This window comes from Bubalus bubalis, chromosome 14 (genome assembly GCF_019923935.1).
Source record: "Bubalus bubalis isolate 160015118507 breed Murrah chromosome 14, NDDB_SH_1, whole genome shotgun sequence".
In the NCBI taxonomy this organism is placed as follows: Eukaryota; Metazoa; Chordata; class Mammalia; order Artiodactyla; family Bovidae; genus Bubalus; species Bubalus bubalis.
In genome coordinates this window covers 45037753-45054240 of record NC_059170.1, presented here as the reverse complement: position 1 = coordinate 45054240, position 16488 = coordinate 45037753, and positions in this window count along the sequence as shown.

The following is a 16488-nucleotide window of genomic DNA, read 5'->3' as shown; positions in this document are numbered from 1 at the left end:
CGGCATCTGGCATTGATGCCTCTCTCCTGGTAGACTGACCACCTTCACTTGGGTCCAGGGTGCCCGGAGACCCAGAAGTGTGGACGGACTGATGGGTGTGGGGGTCTAGACACCCTGCCCTGTCTGCCCCACACCCACAATTTAGGCAACTCTGATGCCTCCCCAGAGCCCCCAGTGGAGTCAGAGCCCCTCCATGGGACTGGGCTGAGTGCTGCACACTGGTCCCCCTTTCCATTCCACAACCGGGTTTTTTTCCTGGAATGTTTCCTAGGAAACAGTTCACTTGAATTTCTGGGTCCTGGATGATGGGCTTGGGGAGCAGCCCCGCATGTCCTCTCACAGGAGACTCAGCTACTCTGGCCTCAGCTGATTAGAGGAAGGAGAAGGGTCTGACCCAGAGCAGCCTGTCAGTAGAATGGCTGCCCCAGGGAGTCTGCCTAACAGGACAGGTCCTAGATGTCATTTGGAGCCTTCTAGCCCATAGTGTGGAGAAGTCGATGGCACCCCACTCCAGTACTCTTGCCTGGAAAATCCCATGGACAGAGGAGCCTGGTAGGCTGCAATCCATGGGGTCCCTAAGAGTCAGACACGACTGAGCAACTTCACTTTCACTTTTCACTTTCATGCATTGGAGAAGGAAATGGCAACCCACTCCAATGTTCTTGCTTGGAGAATCCCAGAAAGCCTGGTGGGCTGCCGTCTATGGGGTCACACAGAGTCAGACACAACTGAAACGACTTAGCAGCAGCTGCAGCAGCCCATAGTGAGGAGTTTGGATGGGACACAGTGGAGGGACCAAATAGAGGTTCAGCCTCCTTTCTGGTTGAGTTGAATCGAGGGCAGGGGGCTGGGAAGAGAGGGGTCAGCTTCGTGCTGCCTCCTGTGGGCAGGTGAGCGCCAGGACTCACAGGGAAGTGCAGGGATGGGGAGGGGGGAGGGAGATGAGATTTCCGGCAACAACTTAAATTCACTTCTTTTGCTTTGCACCAGCACCCCACCCAGCGCTCAGGGGTGACTAGGAAAAGCAGGGCGTTGCCCCTGTGACAGCTTCACCATTACCTGGTCCCACCTCCATTCCGACAGGGGAATAATTTACCTACACTCATGATGGCAAATCTGGGACTGGAAACCAAGTTTTAAGTTTTGATTGATTGATGATTGATTGGCAGTGCATGACACCACCTGTTTTCAGTTTCCCAGGGGGAGCAATGCTTTGCATTCCTGAATTGTTAGTAATACTCACATTGTTAGTAACACTCACATGGTCATTCTATCTCTTGCCACCGATACCTGCTCATACACGTTATGAACTTCCTTGGGTGCCTGCTAGAAATGTTCCACTGCGACATTATTTCCACCCAGAAATGTTTGAGTCCTCAGCTTTCCAATGCTCTCAAGGACAAAGCTGTGCTAAATCTCTGCCTCAGTCCTGGGCAGTCTTTTCCCAGCTCCAGGGCAAGGTTGTAGCAGGGCTGATGTGTAATTTGTGGAGGAATTCCAGGTGAGCTGTGGATGGTTGAAGAGAAGGACACTGTCTCTGTCCTAAGGGTGCGGAAACTGAGGCAGTGGGGGAGGCTCAGGTGTCCAGGACACATCATTCTACCCTTCTCTCCCACCACCTCGATTCCTAAGCTATGACCGAGCAAACAGCACCCTCTAGGTTTTAGCCCTCAGGTGATGCTGGTGGGCTGCTCCTTGGGCATTTAGTTTCTTCACACTGTCCAGGCATTCTGCCATGAAATGGAGGTCTCTCTTGATCTTCACTGGGGCTCCTCCTCCCCTCCTGCCCGTCACCTTCCTTCTTCCGAAAAGACCCCGTGCGCTCGCAAGGACCCTCTGTTAGACCTGCTGAGCTTGTCCCTTCATCTCAGCCTGTCTTCTGGCTCATCGCTGCCATTCCATTCCCACTCACCTCCTAAGGCCAGGATATATCTCGCTTCCGCCCTGAGTATTCCCCCAGCAATTCCAGCACTTGCTGACTTTCTCCATGTATGCAGGTCTGTAGGCTTTATATCCAAGTTAAGAAATCTTTCATTAACAGAGAATAGACTGACTCAGATGAGTTCAAGTTAAGAAATAACAAAAGAAAGGTTGTATCTGGGAAAGCGATTCAAGAATACAGCAAGGAATAGACATGAATGGGCTTCAGGTTGGGTGTGAACTGAGAAGGGAGCTCGCAGCTCCTGAATCTCCAATTCCACCCTCTGCTCCCTCCTTATTTGCTACTCTGTTATTTTTACCCAATCTTTACTTCCCAACCTTCCTCTGAGCAATGCTGTCTCATGGCTTTGATGTGCAAATGGCCCCACACATGGTCCCCTGCCTGAAACTCATGCTTACTGGTGCCTACAGATGACCAGAAACCTTCCCCTCAATCTTTTAGCTCCAATTCCTGGGAAGAGAAGACTATGGTTGATTTGGTTCATTCTTTTGAACCAGGGCACAGAAGCCATGAGTCTGGCCAGCCAGTGGATTAGCCTCCCGTGGGTCAGGTATCCATCATCGCTCAATCAATGGTGGTCCCAGAGATTAAGGTGACATGGTGCAATACCCGTTAATCTGGGGGTCCATGAATGGAGGCCTCGTTAAAGGCGTGTGAGCAGGGTAGGGGATAAATTGGCATCTTTAAGGTGACTTAAGTTCAGTTCCACAGAGTCTAGCGCTTAATGGTCCTTGTGACGCTTCAGTGTTTTATTCCTGCCTCCTTTATGAGATGGGCCCTGCTGGTTCATTGGCCAAACAATCCTTGTTCCATTTGACCCAAATTCTCCCAGGTTGTGGAGAGGATCAACAGAACTAATGTCTGTTTTAAATGTGAAATGTCAGCCTGAATATCAAATGAAGAGCAATTGATTAAGTGAATTAAGGCAGTACTGCACAACAGAAAACTGTTCTGCTATTAAAATGCAGAAGCAGAAGAATATTTATATGAAAGATGTTTAAGACATTGTTAATGGAAACAAATGAATTCCAAACAGTGTAAACATCATGATTCTCTTTGTGCGCATGTGTACATACACACACATTCATCCTTGCACTTGAAAAGATGCTCACCAAAATATCAACAGTAATGCAACCTGGGTGATAAGATTATTGATGACATAAATTTTATCCTATTTGCTTGCTGCTGCTGCTGCTAAGTTGCTTCAGTTGTGTCCAACTCTATGCGACCCCATAGACGGCAGCCCATCAGGTTCCCCTGTCCCTGGGATTCCCCAGGCAGGAACACTGAAGTGGGTTGCCATTTCCTTTTCCAATGCATGAAAGTGAAAAGTGAAAGTGAAATCACTCAGTCATGTCTGACTCTTAGCGACCCCATGGACTGCAGCCTACCAGGCTCCTTGTCCATGGGATTTTCCAGGCAAGAGTACTGGAGTGGGGTGCCATTTCCTCCTCCGGCCTATTTGCTTGCTGCTGCTGCTGCTGCTAAGTCGCTTCAGTCGTGTCCGACTCTGTGCGACCCCAGAGACGGCAGCCCACCAGACTGCCCCGTCCCTGGGATTCTCCAGGCAAGAACACTGGAGTGGGTTGCCATTTCCTTCTCCAATGCATGAAAGTGAAAAGTGAAAGTGAAGTTGCTCAGTCGTGTCTGACTCTTAGCGAGCCCATGGACTGCAGCCTACCAGGCTCCTTGTCCATGGGATTTTCCAGGCAAGAGTACTGGAGTGGGGTGCCATTTCCTCCTCCGGCCTATTTGCTTAGTTATATTTAAAAATTTTTTCTGCAATAAGCATTTATCACTTTGCAATAAGAGAAAGAAATAAAAGGATAAAAGGAAAGTGTTAGTCACTCAGTTGTGTCTGAATCTTTGTGAGTCCAGTCTATTATAGTCTGCCAGGCTCCTCTGTCCATGGAATTCTCCAGGCAAGAACACTGGAGTGGGTAGCTGTTCCCTTCTCCAGGAGATCTTCCTGACCCAGGGATCAAATCTAGGTCTCCTGCACTGCAGGCAGATTCTTTACCAGCTGAGCCACCAGGGAGTGTAATGCAAGGCTATAACCTCCTTAACGAGAGGCTGTTTTTTAGATCCCACTGCAATAAATAGTTTGGAGATCCCTTAAATCATATCTGGAAAGGTTGTCTATATATCCTTGTCTACAACTAAAAGTGTATGCATGTAAAAATCTGATTACGTGTCTAATTACACTGAATGGCTTTCTCAGGTTGAGCTTCCAAGGAGTCTAATTTATTTGGGAGGTGATCCCAGGAAGCACTGATGGGAGAGCAGAGAAGTGAGGCAGAGAAGGGGGAGAAGCCACAGCTGGTGTGTTCCTGAGCGCCTGAGGGGCCAGCCACTGGAGATCCGAGACGGGGAGAAGCTTGCTCAGAGCTGTCCTTCCCGAGGCGCAGGGGAGCTGGGGCATTCATCGGTCCAGTACTCCCATCTGCCAGCGGGTTAAGATTGCTGCCAGTGAGTGTTTCTTCGGGCACTTCCAGCCTCCAGTGCCCAGGTAGAGAGGACTCCAGCAACCAGAAAAGGCTTTCAGTTCAGCATAGCCTCTTACAATTGGAAGGTGTTAAGTTGACATACACAAGAATGATAAGAGTCCAGGGAATAACAGCATCCATGCAATGGCATTCTGTCCCTTTAACAGCTCTGCCCTGCGGGGTGTTTCTTGAATTTCTGTGCTGGTGGGGAGGAGGGAGCAAGAAAGTCAAGATGAAGAAGATCTACAGGGGAAATCCTATGACTGCGCTTATTGCTACCCTGTCCCCCACCAAAGGCCAAAATGTTCTTTTTGAAATCTGATCCTCCCTGGTGCTGCCGGGAATATTCAAAACAAAAGTTGTGAAATCCAGGTTTCAACAGGAACCCATTATAGCCAGTGAAATTGAGGAATGCACCAGGAAAACATGATATCAGGACTTGGAGATGTTTATTTATGAGTTTGGCAGGTTTTTTTATGATGTTTTTGGACTCTTCTGCATATAAGGCAGATTCCCTCAACCCAAGTCTATTAAATCCCTCGCCATTCATTTTATGATGTGTTTGAAATACCAAAGGCTGAGTTATTTGTTGATGATTTGTCCTTTTTTTGGACACCCCAGCTGGGGATTGTCCTTCCAAAAATAGAGTTGCTAACTTCTTGGAGACCCGTGAGCATACTTGCTGACTATATCTGTGGACCAGGAAGAAGAAGTATTTATTTACTGGTCCACGTGAGTAGAGACAGAGTTCTGGGCCTTAGAAACTCTAGGAATAACATGAACTTATAGAACTAGAATCACACACTCTTCATTTTATGGTCTAGGAAACTGAAGTCCCAAGTCACCCAGCAGGTGTGAGGGGGGAATTGGCGTGAAGCTTCCCCGCCTCTTCCTGGGAAGTAGCCTGTGCACCAGGGCTGATTGGCGGCTTGTGCTGGTTGGGTTGGTAAACGACACTGATGCTCTAATTCCATGATTCATCCAAGTTGTCCAATCACTTCCTGGCGTGGACTTTGACGGAATCTCCGTCTCCTTGGCCACTGAGTGCTCTGGCAGTGACGTCACTCTGTGCAGCTTTCCTGAGTGTTTTACTCTCAGATTCACCTTCTTTCTCTCCTTCAGGAAAAACTGCATGATCGCTGAAGGATGTTGCCAATCGGCTAGAACAAGTCATCCTGGGTTTTTCTATAATTTTAAGATTTTTTTTTTGGCGTGGACCATTTTTAAAGCCTTTATTGAATTTGTTACAATATTGTTTCTATTTTATGTTTTGATTTTTTTGACCACAAGGCGTGTAGGATCTTAGCTACCCCATCAGGGATTGAACCTGCTCCCCCTGCCTTGGGAGGTGAAGTCTTAACAACTTGTCACCAGGGAAGTCCCCCTTCTGTAATAATCTGGAGTGTTGGGGTCAGGGAGAGAGAGAAAAGAGATGGTTGGGACCCTGAGCACTTGCGTTCAGGCTGGTCTATTTCTTAGCTGGGGTGGGGACAGGGGTCTGCTGCCCCACACCAGGGGCTAGGAGCAGAAATCCTCACAGAAGTGGGTGAAGGCAGGGCCTGCAAAACAGGAGATTCTTAAGACTGTGTGAGTTTAAGACATGAAAACAGCTTCACAGAAAATCAAACCTTGGGCTTATCTGCCGGGCTTTATGGGACCAGACTCACTCAGGGCTTTTGTTCAGGAACCGGAAAAAAAGTCGGGAGGTTGTCTAATATCTTTTCCTCTCCCTAATCACACTGAAACTCTTGAATCTGCCAGAGGCATAGTGTATGTGTGTGCGCTCAGTTGTGTTTGCCTCTTTGCGCTTCCATAGGCTGTAGCCCGCCAGGCTCTTCTGTCCATGAAATTCTCCAGGCAAGAATACTGGAGTGGGTTGCCATTTCCTTCTCCAGGGGATCTTTGCAACCCAAGGATCTAACTGCATCTCCTGCATTGGCAGGCAGATTCTTTACCACTGCGCCTCGTGGGAAGACTCCAGAGGCATTAACAAGCCCTATTTTCTTAAAGTTCTGCTAACAAGGGGGCTCACTCGACCACCCCCCCCACCCAACTTGGCGATCGTCAGTAGTAGTTCCCTAACTTAGAATGGCTAACCGCTTACATTAGGCAAACACCAGAGCCTGGTCTCCGTGGGTGCACGGGGAAACCCTTATGATCTGAGAACAGAACTTGTCCGATTAAAGAGGGATGCTACTCACCCCAGGGTGTCCTTCCACCCCACCCCACTGTGCTGCATGTGCAGGAAGGTGTCACTTGGAGCTGAGCCTGAGAGATGGTCACTGGGGAAGGCTCAGCCAGGCTGAGCTGGGTTTCCACCAGGCTACGGGATGAATGAGAGTGTGCACGCACACACGTGTGTGTGTGTCTGCCTGCATTCACATGTGTGCACATGCTTGTGGCACTTGTTTCCCAAAAGTGTTTGTGTTTCAGTGGAGGCTTGTGCAGAGGCAACGAGAATCTATGCATCGGGCTGTCTACACTCAGCGCTGGTGTCTGGTGTGGTTGCTTTGTCTTTCAGGTTTGGGGACTTCTTGCTGGGTTTATGTCCCCCTTTCCCCCCTCTCGTCTCCACCTTGTCCCCTTTGTTGCTCCCTAAGGGTTTCAGGTGGGCTTCCGACAACCTGACTCTGTTCATGGAAAGCAGGACTGTCACCCTCAGATGCTTTCCCTTCCTCCTCGGAATCCTCGCAGCCTTCAGGGTGGGCGGTGGCGGCCGGCGACGTGACAGGGACAAACTGCTGCAGATGCTTCACCCACAACCCCCAGGGTCTCTTCACCAATTTCCTGCACATCTAGTGCACATTCTCCTTTAAATTTTTCAAAGTGTGCCCTTACCAAGTAGCATGCTGAAACATCTGAGGTCTAGAGGAGACAGGCCTTCCTCTGCACGGACTCCGGAAGATTCACTCTAATGGGTGATCAGGAGAGATGCAAGGGTCAATGGACCCCAGAGGAGGCAGATAGGACTCAATGGGCCACGGGCCCAGAAATGAGAAAGATGTGAGCCATGGGCCATGGAATTGGTGCAGAGTCTTTGTTACAAACAGAAAGCTCAGTTAAATTAAGCCTGCGTGCAGTCATGTCCGATTCTTTGTGACCCTGTGGACTGTAGCCCACCAGCTCCTCTGGCCATGGGATCCTCCAGGCAAGAATAATGGAGTGGGTTACCATTCCCTCCTGCAGGGGATCTTCCCGACCCAGGGATTAAACCCGGGTCTCTTACGTCTCCTGCATTGGCAGGTGGGCTCTTTACCACTAACGCCACCTGGGATGCTGGACTCACACTGTCCACATGTCCAGTGGACAGCCACAGTGGTCCTCCCTTATCCAAGTGGGATTTGCAGCTTCAGCCTCAGTGAGCTTCTCTCCCTCTGGGAGAGAGAAGCATTCTGTGAAGGCTGAGAGAGATTTAGCAACTTGCCCAAGGTCACATAGCTAATAAATAGCAAAGCCAGAATTGAAACTCAGGTCTGTTTCTCCCCAAAGTTCACAGTCTCCCTGACCTGGCATTTTAGATAATAAGTTATGGACACCTTGTAATTAGGAAGGAAAAATGATGGAGTTCAGATCTTTGACTTAGTGTTTTTTATGTGTAACTAAAAGACAGGTATGCTTGAGGCACAAGTGGCCTGTGTGAAATTCGGATGAACCTGGAGAACAAACCGTTGAAACTGGAGCCGCAAAGGGGCAATGTTTCTCAAGGTGAATGAGCAACATGTGGCCTCCTGATATAGAGCAGTGACCTGTGAATACCCCCAGGCACAGGAAGCAGTTAGGAGAAAAAGGGAGGAAAATCATTCAGTTCTACTCTTGTGAAAAATACCTTCCCAAAATGTGTGGCCTGGGAAAATGGAACATGGATCAAACAGAAAGCTGGGAGCTCAGAATTACTGCAGGGTGACAGTCCTTCTCTGTGCCACCAAATGACAAAAAAAAAAAAGGTACAAGTGAGCATCAGACTGGTTTAATTGTATCCACAGACAGCTGATCTTTGAAACTGGATGCTCCGTGCTTCAGAAACACCTGGAAGTTGTTCTTAAACTTTAAGATATACTCTTCTGCAGATATACCCCAATGTGGAAATTAGCCATTGTGCTGGGAACACCGACTCCCTGACTACGTGGTACCTGCCTATGACTGGGCTTTGTGCCAATGTCCTGAGGGCAGGTGAAGCGGGGAGCCCCTGAGGAGCTGCACAAAGGGGAAGACAGCCCAGCAGGTGGATGGAAGACTACCTGGATCAGCTGCACACTCACAGCTCCCTGTCTGAAGGGTCGCTGGCCATGTTGGAGGTGAGTGTGCATCTGTGTGGCATGCTAAGAAATAATATATTTATCAGGATAAAATCATTGGGAGGAATAAATCATTCTTTCCCAGGTAAAATAATCAGGATCTTTGGTTCAAGCTTCAGAGTCACTGATACTTGTGGGAGGGGAATGTTTTGAAAGTAAGAAAAACCAATAAGATTTTTATTTGTACCCCTCTGTGTTATAGCAACCATTCTGCAAAATAGCCAGGTGAGGGGGAGGTGGAGGCGCCCCCCTGGAAAGGAGGCTTTGACCTCCTGGCAAGCAGACTTTTCAGCTTGCAATAGCCAAATGAATATTGACAGTCAATTTTTTGTTACAGTCACCCTGAATTACCCACCACAGACTCATTAAACTAGAAGACATCTGGTCCACCCTCCTGCCTCTAGGCAGAGCTTAAGCTGTGATTATTGGCAAAGTTTGGGTCAAGGGGGTCCTGTCCCCAGGTGTCCCATGTTAGGGCTCCAGGAAGAACCTTAAAGGGGAGCAGCCCGGTGGGCATATATTTGAGGCCAGCCAGGAGGAAATGGCAAACTCATTTCTTGGAGTGCATCGTAAGTGTAGCTACCTAAAACATTGTGTGAGGCCAAACAGGAACACATGCCAACCTCAGGTGGGGAAAGAAAGTGTGACTTGCTTATTAACAATGAAAGGATCAATCTCCCTAGGAGCACCCCTGCCCCACCCCTCAGGGTAACTGGGAACCAGCCTTGATGATGAACAATAATTCTCTCTTTGGGCTTTAGCTGGCTTCTTTCAGTTATAAAGTACTTTCCTGGTGACTCAGACAGTAAAGGATCCACCTGCAATGCAGGAGACACGGGTTCAATCCCTGGGTTGGGAAGATCCCCTTGGGGAAGGGAATGGCAACCCACTCCAGTATTCTTTCCTGGAGAATTCCATAGACAGAGGAGCCTGGTGGGCCACAGTCCATGGGATCACAGAGGCGGACACGACTGAGTGATGTTCATTCATTCATTCCAGTACATGATAGTCTCTTTCACAGAGCCCCTGCTTTGGGTTCCCTCCATCATACAGCAAATTCCCACTGACTATCTATTTTACATGTGGTAATATATATGTGTGTTGATGTATAGCAGAAACCATCACAATATTGTAAAGTAATTATCCTCCAATTAAAAATAAAATTACATTTTTAAAAGTAGTCTCCTTCCTAAGTAAATGCTTGGGGCTTTCAAATTCTGCCCCTTCCCCTTCTCTTCCTGGAGATGGCCCCGGGGAAGTGCTTCTCTTGTCTTGGGAACGCAGTGGTGGGGGTTCCTAGAGTACTTGTTCTTGGAGCCCCCCTGCTGGAGGATCTTTTATCAATGATCAGAATCAAGTGTATGCTATAGAAAAGACGCCAGCAAACCAGGCCTGCTAACTCTTGGTATTTGCGGACCATGTCTGCTGGGAAATGTCTGACCAGACCACTTACACTCCCTGTTTGGCAGAGTGTATTCTTTGTGGCAGAGATGCTGAGCCTTGGAAATACAAAGCATGACTTTCTCATCTCTCTTTCTGTGCACTTAGATGTTCTTCCAGAATCTGTGCCTGAACTCCAAACAGACCTCCCTGGGGCCTGCAGTAGGCAGAATAATGGCCCCTTAAAGACATCGTCGTCCCTGGAGCCTGTGCATATTACCTTCAAAGGCGGAAGACATTTTGCAGATGTGATTAGGGCTGAGGACCCTGACATGGGGGAGAGTCTCCTGGACTATCCAAGTGGCCCAGTCGAATCACATGAGTCGTGAAAAGCAGGGAACCCTTCCCAGCTATATTCAGAGAGATGACATTGCTGGCTTGAGGGCTGGAGGAGGAGAGCCGTGAACCAGAGAACGGAGGAGACTTCAGAATCTGGAAAAAACGGAAAAAAAGCATTCTTGTATTAGTCTGTTCAGGCTGCCATTACAAAATAGCCTGGGTGGCTTAAGTGACAGAAATTGATTTCTCATGGTTCTGGAGGCTGGAGGTGACGATCAAGTCCTCTTCCTGGCTTGTGGGTGGTGTCTTTTCTTGGTACCTGCACACAGGGTGAGCGATCTCTCTCTCTCTTCCTCTTGTAATAAGGCCACCAATACCCAGTCCTGTTGCATTAGGACTCCATCCTTATGACCTTGTGTGTGCATGCTAAGTCGCTTCAGTCATGTCCGACTCTTTGGGACTCTACAGACCATAGCCTGCCTGGCTCCTCTGTCCATGGGATTCTCCAGGCAAGATTACTGGAATGGACTGCCATGTCCTCCTCCAGGGGATCTTCCCAACCCAGGGATCGAACCCACATCTCTTGTGTCTCCTGCATTGGCAGGTGGGTTCTTTACCACTAGCGCCACCTGGGAAGCCTTATGACCTTACGAAAGAAAGAAAGCACTAAGTGGTGTCCGACTCATGCGACCCCATGGACTGTAGCCCGCCAGGCTCCTCTGTCCATGGAATTCTCCAGGCAAGAATACTGGAGTGGGTTGCCATTTCCTTCTCCAGGGGATGAACTTAACTTTAATAACTTACTTAACTTTAATAACTTCCTAAAAGCTTTAGCTCCAAGGACAGTTGCATGAGATGTTAGGGCTTCAACATATAAATTTGGGGTGAACACAATTCAGTCCTTAGCTCTCCCCCTAGAGTCTCCAGAAAGGAATGCAACATTACTCATGCGTACATTTTAGCCCAGTGAGATCCATGTCAGTATTCTGATCTTCAGAACTGTAAGATGGTAATATTGTGTTGTTTAAACACTAAGTCTATGGTCATTTGTGACAGCCACAAAAAACCAGTACATACCCACTACCTTCTCTTTGGCATTCTTCCATCCTTCATGGATGAATTTTGTTTGACGCAGACTAAACTGCTATGTACCCTGTGGTATTCGACGCACAGCATCTCTTGTCCTTCGGCACTACAGGGGCAGGATGAAGGTACCTACTACAGACAAGTACTGTGGGTCCCTGGAGTTCAGGGATTGCATTGGCCATGCCTCTGCTGGCCTAGTCCAGTGCCTCAAACATAGTAGATTCTCAATCAGGATTTGTCCAACAAAAAAAGAAACACTGATGTTCAGAGAGGTTACATAACTTTCTCAGGATCAGGAGATCTGATATGTCCACCCAAATGAAAGTCATGCATTTTCCATCACAAAATGTAAACCCCCCAAATTATAGTCCTTGCCTATCCACCTGCAATGCCGGAGACCTGGATTTGATCCCTGGGTTGGGAAGATCTGCTGGAGAAGGGAATGGCTACCCACTCCAGTATTCTTACCTGGAGAATTCTATGGGCAGAGGAGACTGTGGGCTACAGATCATTGGTTTGCAAAGAGTTGGACACGACTGAAGTGATTTAGCACACACTACGACTACTACTAAGTCGCGTCAGTCGTGTCCGACTCTGTGCGACCCCATAGACAGCAGCCCACCAGGCTTCCCTGTCCCTGGGATTCTCCAGGCAAGAACACTGGAGTGGGTTGCCATTTCCTTCTCCAATGCATGAAAGTGAAAAGTGAAAGTGAAGTCACTCAGTCATGTCCGACTCTTAGTGACCCCATGGACTGCAGCCTACCAGGCTCCTCTGTCCATGGGATTTTCCAGGCAAGAGTACTGGATATTTATTCACTTCCCACTGTCACAGATCCTTTTCATGCATTTTTTCACTTGGGTCTTAGGAAGCAGACATTAATTATATTCATTAGATAGTTGGGAAAAATCAAAGTTCAGAAAGGTTAAGAAACAGTCTCCAAGTTTTGGGTGTGGTAGTTGTGGTAGAAATGATTTCAAAGCCCAAGTCTGGTAGGCTTTTGCAAAATCCATCTTTTCCCCACTACCTTGCACTGTACATGGACTATTTATTTTCATTTGTGTGTTTTCATGAGTTGCCCTATGCAACCAGAATCTGTTGTTCCATCTGAATGTTCTAACTGTTCGCTGTGACCATGATCTTTCGAAGGTCAGAAGCATGTCTCCTCCTTTCTTTTTATTCCCAGGGGCAGCTCATTTCAAGTGGCTCATCACATACACACATCCTGGCATCAGACTTCCTGGGTTTAACTCAGATCTCAGAGGTATGCCTACACTAATTAGAGCTGCTTCAACATTTTAGAACAGCTGGAAGTATTTTATTCTAAAGAGCCACTCAGTCAAGACAGTTTTTGGATGCCTGTCATACAAGACACACCATATGGAGGACAGAACCAACCCACCTGGAGGCAGTACCGCCTGGTGGTTAGACGCCTGGCCTCTAAAGTCAGGCAGGTCTGGTTCTGGGTCCCTGGACCACATTCCTCACTGGCTTTGGGACTGCGGCAAGTTATCCCATCCCTCTGAACCTTAGTTCCACATCTCTAACACTAGTTCTTTTTTTTTTTTTTTTTTCTTTTTGGCCACGCCATGTGGCTTGCAGGATCTTGGTTCCCCGACCAGGGATTGAACCTGTGCCCTTGGCAGTGAAAGAGCACAGTCCTAACCAATGGAGCACCAGGAACTTCCCTCTAACACTAGTCCTTATTTCCCAGGTTTTCTTTGGTTTTGCTTTATTTTGATTTCTTTTTGCTCTTTTTGGGTGTTAAAGATTAAGGGAAATAAACCCAAGATGCTATTAACATAGATCCTGGGATGTAGGAAATGCTTATTAAATGTTAGCTGATTTCTGTTGTCTTTGTTCTGGCAGCCCTAGCAAATGAATACAGTAGAAATCAATCAGCCATTCTATGGTCTGAGTTCTGACTGGTCCTTATCAATCAAGGCACTGAATTCCTGTGAAGACAGTGGTTGGCTGACTCGTGAGAGCAGCAGATGGAGTATTTAACCATAATCCTCACCTGCGCTTATGCCCTCACCATGGCTTCATCTTGAGCAGTGTATCCTGTCCTGTCCTTTGACTTTGGCCACAGCTGTGGGTCTTACTCTGACTGGCGGAAAGGACACTGTGCCAGTTTTATGCATAAGAAGCTGTCTGTGTCTCCACTTCCCCTCTTGTACCCCTGCCATTTCTATGACAATGATATGACTCAGCCTCAGAGCCCAGGAGAGGGAGGGAGGTGGAGCAGAGCCTCCCTGGCTGAGAGTAGAGCCATCTGGTCACCCAGCCTACATGAGCACACCCCACCAACCTGCGATGTGTAGGGGAGCCCAGATGACACAAGCAGATCTCCTTTCAGATGACTGTCAGCCATGTGAGTAACACTCACGGTTAAATGGCACCAAGACTACACAGTGGTTATTACACAGTGTCTCACAGCGACAGCTAATGTATACAAGGAACACGTCACCTGGGGTTGTTCCATTAAGGTGGAAGCCCAGGAATCTTTCTTTCCAGTGTTGAGGAGAGTTACTCTTTCTCAGAGTGGGTGTATAGCATGGAAATTTTTGGCAGCCACCTGGAAACCAGGTTGTAGATGACACTGAGGAATCAGAACAGAAAAATGAAAGGAATAAGTGTTCTTATCAGTGTTGCTGAGCCAGGAGATCAAACCAGACATAAGTCTTGAATGACCTCTAAAATCTCCAGTTACCTGAGTAAGAAATAACGCTGTTGTTTACTTCCAGGTGGCTTAGATTTTCCATTACTTCAAAAAGACAGACTCAGAACTTCTGGTTTCAGCTCTAACATGTAAAGAGCTTGGCAGTGATCATTCCTGTTCTTACAACAGAAAAATTCTGAGCAAACTGAAAATAAACAGATTTCCTCCGGCGCATCAAGGATTTGAAATCAGAGGGTAAACCATCGCCTCCAGTCTGGAGAGATGGTAAGTGAACACAGAGTCTGCTTACCTGGAGCAGAAGGCGCTGGAGCCATAGATAAGTAGGAACACCTACATGAGGGTTTGGACGAGTGTAGAATACTTTAAAGTGTGAAATCTCTGGAGTCTGAAGTCTTAGGCAGCCCAATGCTTTTCAGGACCTATTTTCAGGAACCTCACCAGATTTTTATCATGAAGCCAAGAAAGATCCCCTCAGGGACTTCCCTGATGGTCCAGTGGTTAAGACTTTGCCTTCTGATACAGGGCGTACGAGTTCGATCCCTCGCCCAGGATTTAAGATCCCACATAGGCGCTTCAAACCAAAACATAAAACAGAAGCAATACTGTAACAAATTCAGTAAAAACTTTAAGAATGGTCCACATCAACAGAATTTGAAAAAGAAATAAAGATCCTTTCATGGCTCTGACAAGAGGAGGGGAAATCATTGTGAGACATGCCCAGAGAGTTCTCCAAAGCAGATGCTCACTCTCCCAGGGAAAGATTTTTACCAGAACCCAAGGGAAAGGGGAAAAAACTAAGGGGCCCTTGTGAAAGTCACAGCCCAGGAATATGGGCCTGTTAAAAAGACTGAGATTTAATCAAATGATTATAAAATGCTTCCTCTGTCCAGCAGCTTACCCCCACATCAGTAAGAGTGCAGTATAACTCAACATTCAAAGAACCAAGATCATGGCATCCGGTCCCATCATTTCATGGCAAATAGATCAGAAAAAATGGAAACAGTAAGAGACTTAATTTTCTTGGGCTCCAAAATCACTGCAGATGGAGACTGCAGCCATGAACTTAAAAGACACTTGCTCCTTGGAAGAAAAGCTATGATAAAACTAGATAGACAGAATATTAAAAAGCAGAGACATTACTTTACCAACAAAAGTCTGTCTAGTCAAAGCTATGGCTTTTCTAGTAGTCAGGTATGGATGTGAGAGTTGGACCACAAAGAAAGCTGAGCACTGAAGAATTGATGCTTTTGAACTGTGGTGTTGGAGAAGACTCTTGAGAGTCCTCTGGACTCCTTGTAAGGAGATACAACCAATCAATCCTAAAGGAAGTCAGTCCTGAATATTCATTGGAAGGACTGATGCTGAAGCTGAAATGTTAATACTTTGGCCACCTGATGAGAAGAACTGACTTATTGGGAAAGACTCTGATGCTGGGAAAGATTGAAGGCAGGAGGAGAAGGGGACGGCAGAGGATGAGGTGGTTAGATGGCATCACTGACTCAATGGATATGAATTTGAGTAAGCTTCGGGAGTTGGTGATGGACAGGGGAGCCTGGCATGCTGCAGTCCATGGGGTCGCAAAGAGTCAGACACGACTGAGTGACTGAACTGATAACACTGGATTACAGCTGACAGAGCTGCAAGGCACAGACTCTATTTAAGGAGCCCATAGACAACAGGAAAGGTAAAAACAAAGAAGTTAGACAAATTTGAAGCCTCTGACATCTACAGTTACAGCAATATTAAACACAGCCCAACTCTCAAACTGATGAACACAGGATCTTATACTAAAGGCTTTACCTCAGTTCTTATTACCCAATACATCATGTTCAACATTTAATAAAATATTACGAGGCATGCTAAAAGGCAAGGAAAATCAGAGTCTGTAGAGAAAAAAGGAAACATTAGAAACAGATTCAGCTAGTACACAGACTCTGAACTGGTTAGACAGGGAATTAAAAATAACTATGATTAATATGTTACAGGCTGTAATGGAAAAACTAGACAACACGCAAGAACAGATGGATAATGTAAGCAGAGAGATGGAAACTATAACAAATAATCAAAAGGAAATCCTACAAATCAAAAAGCACTGTAATAGAAATGGAGCAAACCTTTAATGGGCTCATCAGTATACTCAGAGGAGCCAAGGAAAGAATCAGAGAGGTTAAAGATACGCCAATAGAAAGTTCCCAAACTAAAATAAGGATAAAAAGAACAACAGCAGCAAAAAAAGGCAGAACAAAATATTCTAGAACTGTAGGGAGATTCCAAAAG